The sequence below is a fragment of the Anas platyrhynchos genome, chromosome Z (assembly GCF_047663525.1).
Source record: "Anas platyrhynchos isolate ZD024472 breed Pekin duck chromosome Z, IASCAAS_PekinDuck_T2T, whole genome shotgun sequence".
Classification (NCBI taxonomy): Eukaryota; Metazoa; Chordata; class Aves; order Anseriformes; family Anatidae; genus Anas; species Anas platyrhynchos.
This window is the reverse complement of record NC_092621.1, coordinates 50,370,417-50,385,003: the sequence shown is the minus strand read 5'-3', so window position 1 is coordinate 50,385,003 and position 14,587 is coordinate 50,370,417.

Here is a 14,587-nt window from a genome sequence, read left to right as displayed (position 1 = left end):
TAAGTACTGTTTTATCCTGGAAGGATGAACTAAGTTAATAAAAGAACCAGGAGAATTGCTTAGGGGGTACTCTGATGTGATTTTGAAGAAGTGATTCCTCATTATCTAAGTGCCTAGCTATCCTTTATATAAGCCTTCACCACTCTTACCAGTAAGCAACACACGTTACCCGCTGTAGCTGGCTTCACCATAATTTCTCTTTCCCTGGGGAAGCAGAAATATAATCCTCAATGGAGATGACTGTTTTATTTTCCTCGTTAAGTGGTCTGCATCAGTGTGAAACTCCTGATATGTTGTTACCCTCACTTGAATAAGTGGTGTATAAGTTCTATACAAAATAAAAGAAGAGCGTGTGATGGCTTTTGTCTACTTGATCCTTATAAAGATCAGAGGTAGGTTTTTTGTTTGTTTGTTTGTTTTGTGTGTGTGTTTTCTTTTGGGGACAGGTATGGTTTTGACTTTAAAAATATGATAAAACTATGATCCTATTTATTCACAGAACTGTGTTCCTTATTTTTTTTTCCACCTCTGAAATAACTGCATGAATAAACAAGTAAGGTCAGCAGTACCATTTGTAAAACCCTAAAATGGAGAATGAATAAATAATTAGCAGTCACTAACCAATCTTTGTTATTGTGATCATCACAAATGGCTGGAGAAATGATGTGATAGGACTGGTCCACCCTCATTTCTGCACTTGCCTGACAATAGCTGTCAGGTAAATCTGCACTTAAATAAATCATGCTGCTTATTGATTATGTTTCCTGTCAGACATTAGGGTTCCTTCCCCCACCCCAATATTTACTACATTACCTAAACAATAGCATTAATCTTTCAGGAGGCAAGAATTAAGATCATTTCTTTTTTTGAAATGAGCACTTTAGAAGCCTTATAGATTTTTTTTTTAAGATCTTTATCAAACGATAACACATCTACTGCTACAAATTTGTTCTCTTGTGTAGGAGATGAATGTTCAATGCTTTCTTGCTTTAAAAGCCTTGTTTCAATTACAGAATGGCAAATGCTACTAGGGAGGATAAAAGCTTTTACTTGGATGGTGCTGACTGTTATATATTTCACTTATGAATATCACTCTTCAGAGTATCTTCTACCATATTAAGTGCTATTGCAATGACAGCAAATGTCACTGATTTGTAGAATCTGTTTCTTCCCTTTGGATAAACTGGAGATAAACTATACTAGACGGGTATAACAGATGTTATTTAGATAGGTTCGGAACATCTGTTCTGCAAAAGGGCTATAGCAGGAAATCCTTAAAAAAATAAAAAAATAAAAAAATAAAGGTCATTTTTGATTGTCCAGTTCTCCTCTCTCTCTCTCTCTCTCTCTCTTTCTTTCTTTCTTTCTTTCCTTCTTTCTTTTTCTTTTTCTCTCTTTCTCTCTTTTTTTCTCTCTCTCTCTTTCTTTCTCACCTTTTCTAATAGTGTCTGAAATTGAGTACTGTCATGAAACTGATGTTAGATCTTTCTGTAATCTCAAGAAGTGCTTCTGGTACAAGTGATAATATGCTGTTGCTGCTTCTTTTAGGACAGAACTATATGTAAAGCAGGAGGGGTCTGCTTTTTTATTACTCATTAGAATTGCATAACTTAGTTTCTTGTAGATGTATGAAATATGCAAATGATGCTTGCAAAGTACTGCTCTGAATAGAGGCAATTTAGAAAATATTAGCATGCTTAGGCCAGCTTAATAGACTTGCCAAAACTGCCAGGGTTGTCAGCTCTCCTGCCACTGACAGCATTAGACTTTACTTTAATGAATCCTTTCTATCTGCTCAAGAGAGAAGACTGAGCAAACAAATTAAGAGAACAGTTAATAGAGAATAGATGGTAAAGTGCAATGGCAAAATGTGAAAAAAAAGCTTTTTTGTCGTATTTGTAACTGGGTTTTATTATTATTATTATTATTATTATTATTATTATTATTATTATTATTATTATTATTATTATTATTAATTTTATAGTGTTATTGGGAAACTGGAACAGTTAAGAACATGGAATTATACAACTGAAGTTCCCAAAACCAATAGGTCACAGCACCCTATTTTCATTACCTTGTAGCTGTCTGTAAAAGAGACTGTCCTGACCTTTCTGCCTCTGAGTATCATAAAATTTGCTGGCTACAACTAGAAAGGTAGTTATTTTGCCATCAAATGCAAAAAGAAAGTGCAGATATTGGAGCGAAGACTGAAGAACATCACATACTCAGAACTGACATCCCTAAGGCAAGTGTAAACTGTTACCTGCTGTGGATTCAAAAGCAGGGATATATACAAATGAGACTTAGAGAAAATACAGCATTCTGGAGGAAAAAAAAAAAAAAGAGTAATGAGTAATCAAAATTGGAATTATTTTACCTGTCTAGGACATGGATTTTTACAACTAAAAGATCTTTGTGCACTTTAAAAGAAGTGAGTTAGATCTCAATGTCCATATATCCTGCACACTAAAAAGTGGGCTGGATTGTTAGTTGGATCAAAATTGTTAGTTGGGCCTCTCATGCTGCCCTAGGGAAGCAGACATTTGGAGTTAATCCTACTGAGGATATTTGGAATATTTATTTGAGAAAATTTACAGGATCAGTTTCACAAACCTTTTCATAAAACCTTAGCTCAATTGAAGTCTTGAAGCTGGATTTAAACAAAAAATAATAAAAATGTTCAAGCATCAAGAAAGGCAGACAACTGGCTAGCAGATTGTTTCCACATTTTTTAAAAGCTTATTAAAAATAAGTGTACTGCTACAATAATTTTGAAGTTCTATTGTCTACCTGCATGTGTTAGTAGTGTCCCTGCAAAGCACAGTAAACCATCTGATTGTCAGAGGGCTGGAACACCTCTACTACGAAGAAAGGCTGAGAGAGCTGGGGATGTTCAGCCTGGAGAAGAGAAGTCTCCAGGGAGACCTCATTGTGATCTTTTAGTACTTAAAAGGGTCTTATAAAAAAGATGGAGAAAGACTCTTTACTTGGGTAGATAATGATAGGACAAGGGGTAATGGTCCTAAACTAAAAGAGGATAGATTTAGACTAGACATTAGGAGGAAATTCTTCACTGTAAGGGTAGTGAGGCACTGGAACAGGTTGTGGATGTCCCATCTCTGAAGGTGTTCAAGGACAGGTTGAGTGGAGTCTTGGCCAACCTGATGTAGTGGGTGGCATCCCTTTAAGGTCCCTTCCAACCTGAACTATTCTAAGATTCAATGATTGTGTGATTCTATGATTATACGATAGGCTTTTGACACAGTTCCCCACAACATTCTCCTCAAAAAACTGGCTGCTCATGGCTTGGGCTGGCATACGCTTTGTTGGGTTAAAAACTGGCTGGGTAGCTGGGCCCAAAGAGTTGTGGTGAATGGAGTCAAATCCAGTTGGAGGCCAGTCACTAGTGGCATTCCCCAGGGCTCAGTACTGGGGCCAGTTCTCTTTAATATCTTCATCAATGATCTGGATGAGGGAATCGAGTGCACCGTCAGTTAGTTTGCAGACGACACTAAGTTAGGTGCGTGTGACAATCTGCTCGAGGGTAGGAAGGCTCTGCAGGAGGATCTGGATAGGCTGCACCGATGGGCTGAGGTCAGCTGCATGAAGTTCCACAAGGCCAAGTGCTGGGTCCTGCACCTGGGGCACAATAACCCCAAGCAGAGCTACAGGCTGGGAGATGAGTAGTTGGAGAGCTGCCAGGCAGAGAAGGACCTGGGAGTGATGGTGGACAGTCGGCTGAATATGAGCCAGCAGTGTGCTCAGGTGGCCAAGAAGGCCAACAGCATCCTGGCTTGCATAAGAAGCAGTGTGGCCAGCAGGGCTAGGGAAATGATTGTTCCCCTATACTCAGCTCTGGTGAGGCTGCACTCGAGTACTGTGTTCAGTTTTGGGCCCCTCGCTACAAGAAAGGCATCGTGGTGCTCAAGTGAGTCCAGAGAAGGGCAATGCAGCTGCTGAAGGGTCTGGAGAACAATTCTTATGAGGAGTGGCTGAGGGAGCTGGGCTTGTTCAGCCTGGAGAAAAGGAGGCTCAGGGGCGACCTTATCGCTCTCTACAGGTACCTTAAAGGAGGCTGTAGTGAGGTGGGGATTGGTCCCATGTGCCTGGTGACAGGATGAGGGGGAATGAGCTAAAGTTGCACCAGGGAAGGTTTAGGTTGGATATTAGGCAAAATGACTTTACTGAAAGGGTTGTTAGGCATTGGAATGGGCTGCCCAGGGAAGTGGTTGAGTCACCATCCCTGAAGGTCTTTAAAAGACGTTTACATCTAGAGCTTAGTGATATGGTTTAGTGGAGGACTTGCTAGTATTATGTCAGAGGTTGAACTCGGTGATCTTGGAGGTCTCTTCCAACCTAGATGATTCTGTGATGATCTGGTCTTTAGATTTTGATCCAGAGCCTAATAATTCCATTGGGTATCTTAGTGATGTCTGTGGAGTTTGAATCAAAGTGTTACACACAGAGAAGACTCAATCTGGATTTCTTTCCAGGTCATAAAGTCACATTGCTGATTGGACGTAACAGGGAATAAGTTGTCACACTGTTCACCAGTGTGCTTAGCCAACTTACAGTATCAGTATTTCCAGTTCACATCTCTGGCTAACCTAAATACCCCAGACTTAATTTCAGTATTTTCAGACATCTTAAGTGAGGTGTGGCAGGGAGGGAAGTTGGAGGAGGAGGTGTTATCTGCTACCAACTTTCAGGCTACTTCAAGACCCTTCCTGGGAAAAGAAAAATAGCCTAAAATTGGGTGAACAGAAGTACTTGCAGAGTTCTATTACTGCTTGGTAGCCATATTTGACTAATAAATATGATTAAAAATAGTGGTTTCACTAAAATTGCTAAAATCACTAGAAATGACACATAACAGGAGATGTGTTACTCATAATCTTGTAAAACCCTGCTAATCAGGATTAGTAGCCTACTAGATTGTTATGTTGTCGTGTAGTTTACATAAGTTTTTTTCTAAAAAGAACACATGGTTGTCAAGATTGCAAACCTTATTTCTGCATTTTTTTTTTTTGTGCAAGGATTAATATATTAAAATTCTCAAGATGCAGAAGTAGTTGTATGGGCAAAATCTCACTCCAGTGAATTACATGGGAGTTTTACTGTTGAACTTGGTGTGCCAGGCTATCAGTCCCTGTTAGACTGAAAGAGAGTAGCTGACTGAGCTCTGACTTAGCTTCGTGGAGCCAAAGCCCAGCACATGGTTGTGCACTTGCTGGGACCAATGCATTCGGTTCTGATGGTGCTGCTACTTCCTCCCTAGTCTGTTTTCTCTGGCAAATTCTGACTTAAAGCCAAGGCCCTAGGTAAGCTGCTGTCTAGAGAGCCCATTAGCTGTGGTCCTGCAACAGGCTGGGTTCCAAATGGCCTGCAATGAATGGATATTACATGGAATACGTTTTAAGCTTTCAAACAGTTAAAAGGAATTCAGTGTCCTGCCATGTCTGACAGGTAGCATTTTTTTGCTAAAATAAGTGGGATACACTTCTAGGTATATCTTTAAAGTTAAGAATCATCCTTTATATCTTTTTTTTTTTTTTTTTTTAATCCCTTCTCTCTCAGACAATCTCTCTCCCTCTCCTGAATTAAGAAGCAGATGAGTTTTACTTAATGCATGTCAGGAATGTAAGGACAATCTGATCTAATCTATGTCACTGTCAGATTCAGGGCATGAATCCAGTACACTGCTGTTACCACTGGTCTATCTACAGTGTAAATCCACTCCACCATAGTGAGTTACTCAGTGCCATTCCTGGATGGCCATGACAGGAGGTGACAAGAAATAGCAGTGCTAGGACCATCTGAAAGCCTGGAGCAGGCTTTGCTAGCTCCAGAAGACAATGCAGAGTGTTAGTCATTTTGCAATGCACAGCATCAGTCACTCTAGGGAAACACTGCAAGCAGCCTCTGAGAGTGAAATAGCAGATTTCCTCCTAGGAGTCAGAAGTAGTTGAATGTTTAGATGCATCTCTCACTACTGGGGTGACATTAAAGGGAAGAGAGCCTAAAGACTGCCAAGGAACCACTATTCCCTGCTCTGTGGTAAACATCTCTCACAATTATGTGGAGGTCAAGCAAAGGGCTGAAGCTGAAAAGCTAAAGAAGACCAGTTGTATTGTTTCAGACAGTTATTTTATTTTAATGAGTACCCAGGAGGATACTCAGCCAGTCTACAGAATGGACTGAGACCAGCAATGCATGACAATTCAGTTCTACACTAGAGAAATTCTGAAGATTTACCAAGATGCATTCTGTAAAATAAGATAGATACACAATTTTCCTGAAAAGTCATGACTTACAGGAATCCAGATGTATTCTAATAAATGATTGTCCTTAACTGTAAATCCAGGAAACATGACTTCTCCTATGAATTCAGTGTCATTTCTTTCAGAATGACTTTTTTTTTTTTTTTAATTTAATTTCTGAAAATGATGTTCCTATTACTATTAATTAAAAAAAAAAAAAAAAAAAAGGTTAATATATAGCAGGTTTATGTAATGGATTTTCTGGTCAGGATAGCTAATGTGGTTAGAAAACCTACATTTTATATTTTGCATGTGGCTTCTGTCTTTGAAAGAATAGTGGCAGTAGCTGTGTTCCACATTACTCACAAAGAAAAGCCATATATTCACCGAGGAAAACTTACTAAAAGAAATTGAAGTGATGTGCTAAAGTAATTTCCTCTGAAAAACCTTTATGCAAAGAGTAATGTCAGAAAACATTTCTTGAAATGCATTGTATTAGAAGCAGTGCAGGGTGTGTAAAAACAACTGCACAGATTTGTATCTGCAATAAATTAATTGAAAGATGATTTAAATTACCCTTTTATGTGACTGTTTTATCTCTAAGCCAGGCAAGCTCAAGAAGACAATCTATGCCTCCATTGCCAATCATCAATACTTTCCACCATTTAGGAAATAACTCCTGCATTGTGTATAGTGTGTGCTCAAACAAGAACTTAGATTGTATTATTTAACATCACCAATCTCAAAGGGAAAATTTGGATTTTCTCAGAATGTGTCTAGAGCACACTTTTATGCTAGCCTAGTGACTAGAGCCACAAAGGTCACCTGGGACATAAGACAGAAAGATGGCCCAATCCCTTCTTGCTTCAGCCTGGGCTTTAGTTCTTACCTTCTCTATACCAGAGTGAGGTAGATGCAGGCTCTCGCAGTACATGTGATGTACTTCTTGACTGCGCTTCAGGCGGGCCCACGTGGACACTGCACATTTGCACCAGGGAGATCTGAGGCAGCTCTAGATGAGCTGATGGCATAGAAGCATGCCCGTAACAGAGGCCACAGAAAGCAGACTAAGCTACATGGTCCGAGCAGCTTCTGAAATGACACTGCTCCTACCCTGCTCCTACAGATCACACTGCAGGACCCAGCTGAATTACATGCATATAGAAAAAGACAGTTAGGAGTTGAATTTTCTTCCTCTTCTTGTTCTAGAAGTTCTTGTGTTGTCTGTTTTCCCTAGCTAATATCCAGGGGATGCCTACTAAATGCACTGATTACATTTTGACATTATACATTTGAAACAGTATGTTCGGTTCCCAAATAAGATCTGATGGTAAACGGAATTTTGTGGGCCAAGAGGGTGTAGAACTGGAGTTTTTTTGTGTTGTGCTGATCTAAGGTGCTCCTTCAAAACTTCCGTGATACACCTCAAGGAATTCTTTGTCATTTGTGATCACACGGAACAAGTACTCACAGTAAAGCTGTTGTAGCCAAAACATATATATGTATATTGGCATAGAAACGGTAAGTGTTTCTGGCATCATATACTTCTTTATTTCACATTTTAAATCTTAACTGGAATTTTGACATTGAATCTAGGAAATCCAGAATATGCAAGTATGCCTCAAATGTCATAGAATATGGCAATATAGGATTTAAATTCAAGTACAGGTAGTTCTTACAGGCATTAGCAATATAAAGCACTGTATACTTATTTGACCAGCTTGCCCAGAGAAAGAGATGGATGTGGAGCCTAAGTGAGGAAAAAGGGTGAATTAAGGGTGACTTTACAGTGACATTAACATAAAATAAAGGTTGCTAGTGAAATTTCACTCTAATATTGTTTGGTATGTGATGTAGGTCCCGTACCCCATAAATTCTTTCAGTGCATACGTTCTCTCTTCTGTATGTGTAAAGACAGCAATATGAGATGATTCTTTTCTGGAATGAAATCACAGAAAACAAATATAAAAGGTCATGCAAAAGTAGTTCGGAAACAAAATGTGAATGTCCATAGAAACTAATTCTTCCCATCACGGTTTTTACTTTTAGGTAAAGTATTATCACTGTATTGCTTTACCACAAACCACAAGCTATTTCTGAAAACCAGTGGAACACATACAGTGACAGACAATTAGTGTAGTATTTTCAAATGCAACTGGAGCCCAAGTACGTATTGGAATTATTGAAAACCTCCAGCTTACAGATGAGAAAAGTCACTTCACATTAAGATCATTAAAAAAATTCAGTCATAGAGGGGATTTCAAACTGTTCAGTTTTTGACTGAATCTGTCTAAGTCATCAATATTATAAGTATTACCAGCACATGCACACAGGTGATTTTTTTTTTTTATACATAATCTTTGGCCTTTCACAACAGTATGCCTGTGTTGTTAAGGTAGACTTTTCATGTCATGTCATGACATTTTCATGTCATGTTTTGTTCTACAATTATCAGACAATTAAGATGTCTGCATGTTGGCCACTTACCTCCTGTTGAAGCTACCGGAGATGGGCTGGTTTCTCTGCAGGTTATGATCCCTGTTTATTTAGGTTAATGATCTGATAAACTCATGAGTAATTCCGTTGTTACAAAGAGAATAACAATTTCATGGGGTGTTATAGCTTCACCATATGTTCCAAAGAGCAAACCAAGACACTGTATTACTGCTGCAGCTACACCTCTCTTATTATCACAGATTCACAAGATCTTCCACTGTTTTCCACTGTTTCCACAGCTTTTAGCTTTTTTTTTTTTTTTCCTTTCTTTTATTTATTTTTACTAGGGAGAGTAAATAGTTTTATGTGCCTGAAAATATGTAGGATAAAGAGAAGTCAGCACATTCTCACCAATATATAAATTAACAATTAATGCTTAACTATTATTATTAAGCACAAGAAGCATTTTTTCCTTAACATGTCAGTTGTACTCTTTTACTCTTTTAATTGATGCATGCAGCCCTGCAAAGAATTGATTATACTTTGTCTTTTCAATACCTAATGGAGTAAACTCTTCTGTACAGAATACTACCTGTGGTATAAGACAGAAAGGTCATGTCTGCATTTGGTCCCATCCTTAAAAAAAAATGAAGGCATCCAAGGACCAGAGTGATGAGTACACAGGAAGTTGGTTACCAGTCATTATCTATGTCTTGTCTGCAGCAGTGTAAAGAAGTCTGGCTAAGTTTAACTGCATAAAGATGGAGAGCTCAGGCAGGCAGCCACAGCTAAGAGGCAGCTTAGAAAGCTGTTTCTTACTGCTTCTCACTTGTTAGCTATTGTTTTCAAACTGAGAGACTGGTGCCTCACTGTGTGTTATTGCAATAAAAGTTTAGGAGTCTCAGGCATAGCCCAAATATGCAATGTGAACATAATTTTCAAATGGTTAGCTTAAACTACTGGAATGGTGCTCTATATTAGCACTGGCAGATAAATACTAGGCAAGGAGAATAAAAAAACAAACAAACAAACAAACAAATAAATAATAAATAAATCCACAATTACCAGAGTTTAAGAGTTGTAATCACAGTATCAAGGTAGATCAGTCAGGAGTGGCTTCAGGGTTAAAATTAAAGACAATTGCAAAGCATTATATGAATGTGTTACTTAAGTATTCCTGAAGTGGAAATCATGGCAGAAAACACAAATAAGTTTCACAGGGAATCTGCATGCTAAACCTGCACATCAATTCCTGCTAATAAACAGGATTATAAGTTATCGTTGTTTCCAACAGCAGGGAGTTGGTGAAAATGTAAATGGTGAGCCAAACTGAGTATTTGTCACTTCACGTTGACAACCACTTTGTGCAAGAACAGAGCAGCAGCCGGTGGCCCTCCCTGCACTTGCACTGAGATCATTGGTGGGTCAAGACCTAAGCAGAGCCATTTCAAACAAAACTGCATACACAGTAAGAAAGAAAGAAAAAAAAGTCAGTTCAGGAGCTACATGTCCCCATATAGCAGATGCTGCCAGCCGCTGTGCTCTCTGCTCCTTGTCATGCAGGCCTCAGGCAGGCCACTGACCCCTGGGCTGGCCTGGGGGCAGCTGGGGCAGGGTGTGTGGTGAGCTCCCCTCCAGCCACAGGCTCTGCAAGCTGCCCTGTGGCTCTCAAGGCCTGCTTTGCCACAGGACATAATGAAACCAGTTCTGTAACTAGGCTTTTACAACATGCCATGGAAAAAAAAGAAGCAAGTAACAAGCAGGGAATTTGGTGAGAAATTGTCTTTCTCATACCAACCAACTCACATGGGCATGGACACCACTAAGGTAGTGCTGGCAAATGACAGCTTGCCTTGTGACCTCTCACCTTTGCTGGAGAGCAAGTGGTCATGGTGAAAGCAGGAGGCAAGACTTTCATTTCCCCAGTGTGGTTAACTTCAGGAAGTCTACTGTAGTTCCCCCTTTACTGATTTTTAATGACCAAGGCTCTTGCCATCACTTACTGTTATCTGAGAAGAAGAATGTGGAAGTTAATTACTATACAACCTGGGGAAACGTATCTGCATAACAACAAATTTTAAACTGGAAAAACTGGATTAAGCAGCGAAGTTTAACAAAAACTGAAGTATATTTTTAAAATACAAAGGCATTTGACAAATTCGTCATATTTCTACCTGTATGCCTATACAAACAGGTACCAGTTCTGTTCCATCCAATTTTTTCCTTAATTTTATAAGCAGTTGATGTAAAAAGCAAAAGAAAAAAATTGATTACAGCTTGACTGCTTTGTAATGAAGACTTTTAATTAAGGTTTAAATTATAACCTTTAAATAATGTTAAACAGTGTCATCTTTGAAAGTGAAGGTGTAGTTCAACAAAAATAATAACGAGCTATATTGAAATGTTATTTGCCACAAATTACAGTGATGGTGTCTCTGAGGTTTATTTTTTATTTTTTGTAGAGTTATGTATCTGTGATTTATTCATATGTAAATAGAAATGTCTTAGGTGTAAACATAAAATCAAGGTATCATATTTCAAGACTTCAGCTAAAATATTTTATGTGAATGTGATTTGCAGCACAGTATGTCTTCAGACATATTAAAGCAAGTCAATCAAACCTTTTTTTTTTTTTTTTTTTTGTTTTTTTGTTTTTTGCTTTTCAGTCTTTTTTTCTTGTTCCAAGTGTATGTGCCCTCTTGAACACTTCCAGTAAGTACTAGAGTTTCTTCAGGAAATGTCATGAAAAGTGTGGTTTATCACACAGGAAAGTGTAAATTCAAAGAGCCTAATTCAGTTCTCAAACTATTTGCTACAGAAGTCCTGAATCAAATACTATTTAAGATTAAAAATAAAATTTATCTATTTTTAACTACCCCCCTGTCAAACATGCACACACTCAGGCACACACACACACATGCTATAACTGTAGGCTTCTGCTCACATTTCTTAACATTATATTAATTCTAGAATATGCCAGCAACAGAAACCGGTGTTTCTCCACAGTATGCTGGTGGTATATAGATTAGTCATTCAATTTAGTAGCTCTTTGCACAAAGAACTTGATGTTTTTAATCCCTGGTGTAATTGCTCTTAACTTGCATGACTGATGGTCTCATTAGCATTGCTTAGCTTTCAATTACAGTATCTCAAGAGTGGTAACAATTATTTCTTAGCACCTTAAATGTATTGCATTTGGTACCTTTTAAAAGTAGACTCAATGTATATTATCATAGAATCACAGAAGGGTTTAGGTTGGAAGGGACCTTAAACACCACCTCATTCCAACTGCCCCTGCCATGGGCAGGGACACCTCCCACCAGACCAGGTTAATCAAAGCCCCATCCAACCTGGCCTTGAACACTTCTAGGTATGGGGCATCCACAGCTTCTCTGGGCAGCCTGCTCCAGTGCCTCACCACCCTCTGAGTTAAGAATTTCATCCTTATAGCTAATCTAAACTCTTTTATTTCAAAGCCATTACTCTTTGTCCCATCACTGCGATTCCTGGCAGTCCCTTTTCGGCTTTCCTGTAGCCCCCCATTAGGTACAGGAAGGCTCTACAAGGTCTCCCTGAAGCCTCCTTTTCTCCAGGCTGAAAAACCCCAACTTCCTCAGTTTGTCTTCATAGGGGTGGTGCTCTAACCCTCTGATAATCTTTGTAGCCCTCCTCTGGACTTGCTGTAATATATCCATGCCTTTCTTGTGCTTGGGGACCCCAGAGCTGAACGCAAGGCTCCAGGTAAGGTCTCACAAGAGCAAAGCAAATGGGGAAAATCACCTTCCTCACCCCGCTGGCCATGCTGCTTTTGATTATAACCATTTGTGTTTAAAGACACACACATTCTGTTTCTTCCATCCTGTTCAAGTTCACAATGTCTTTGTTCTGCTTTAACATGGCATTACACTGCATTTGTCACTACCACCACAAACAATCTAGGGAAAATTTACAGCTTGGTGATTCACAGTGCTTCACGTACTGTGCAGACTTGTAGCCTGCAGCCTCCACACTAATACATCTTTTGTGGTCTTGCAAAAGATGACAGTATTTTCCACTGGCTTTGCAGAGGCACAACTGATTGGAAAATGTGACAGCAAGGAAAATGTAAGTCCACATAGCCTCATTTTAACAATAGTTCATTCTGACTTTCTTCACCAGGGAAAATCATAAGGGAGATACTGGTGACTCAGTTGTGTACCAGCTGGAAGACATAGATATGCACCAGGCTACATGAGGTCTGCTTTGGGACTGACTCTGAAGAAAACATGATCTTTTAAGGGCATTGGATAGCAAAAGCAAGAAAAGGAATGCACAGTTGCCCCAGTTGCCAGTTTCCAGAGCACACTGCCCTGGTAACTCAGCAGCTAGCTAGAGAGAGTGTGTAAGGAGTTAATACTGAAGAGGCAGCAGTTGTGTTTAATTCACAGTTTAGCAGACTAGTAGCCATGGAGTTACCACTTCATGAAAAATAAAGTGAGAAAAATAAACTGAGACTGTCATGATCTCAGTTTTGTTCCTGTGCTCATTACTTCATAAACACAGTTGCTTGTATTTGCTGTTGAAAGACTATGTTAATTCTCTAGTTAGTCATCACAACTCACCTATCATAACATTTTTAATTTATTTTATTTTTTAATCAATATATTTGGCAGTGCTCTTAGGGATTTCAAAAACACTGATTAATAGACGTTCAACAACTTGTGAAGTAATATTATGCATCCAAATTCAAACAGTGGTCGTAAACAACAATTTAAGAAACATTCTTTACTTGTAGTATTGTGTGTGCTGTGTCTGTAATGCATGGGGTTTGACATTAAGATTTAGTGAGCACCTGATGTTCCCTTCATCAAGAAAATCTAGGCTGCCCACATGTCTGAAAAGCAGGTGTTATATGCTTTAAAATAATATAGCAGCAGTTGCTTCAACAAATTTTTGCTGTGATACAGTGAAATCAATATATATAGCGGACAATCAGAAAGCAATTCCTCACACTTTTACTGAAGTAAAAACAAATACTCAAAACTTCATAATTAACTTGGACTTGTCAAAGGACTAATTCAGGTGCTTAAAAAAAAAGAGCAACACAAGTGCTTTGAAAGTCTCTTGTGTCGGGATAATCCATTATCTCCATGTAGAGGTTAATCAGTAACCATGCAAATGCTAGTGCAATCATTGTGGAAACAGATACATGCAGTACTTTACAGCATGCTGAAAAGATGAGGAGATGGAGCAAAGTGCAAGACAGTTAAATTGGTCAATGTCTCAGTGTTACATTTTGATTCAGAGGAAAAGGCTTTAATAGGATATATTTAACTCTCAAAGGTAGCACTGGCTTAGACTTAAAAAGCATACACTTTGCATATGAAAAATGTGTGATTTCTGGATATTCTCATTACGAGCCTAGCTGAAGTCTCTTTATAGCTGACCTTTCCAAAAATGCCACATTTGAAGCTCTGACATGTAACTAATGTAAACTACAATAATCAAAAAAAAAAAAAAAATAATAATGGTTTTGATGTAATAGTATGATTTCTGATATTCTGTGATTAAGGAACTATGAATCCATAATCACACAGTGACTACAAATGCAGAAGGCAAGTCCTTAAACTATGTCCTGTAATATTAGATTATTATTTTTTTTTCCCCTGAGACTAGTTGAAGAACTTAGTCTTGCTTAGATTTGTAGATACAGGACTTGTATTATCTTTGGAGAACTTGATAATTTAATTAATTAATTTATTTATTTTTTTAAAGTGCTCTAAGTATCTAGTACCTTGAGCTGGTTAGGTTTTATGTGACTTTTTCCCCTTCCCCTTCCCCTTCTCCTTTCCCTTTCCCTTCCCCTCTCTCTTCTTCCTCTTCTTCTTTAATTAAACAAACAAATGTACAGT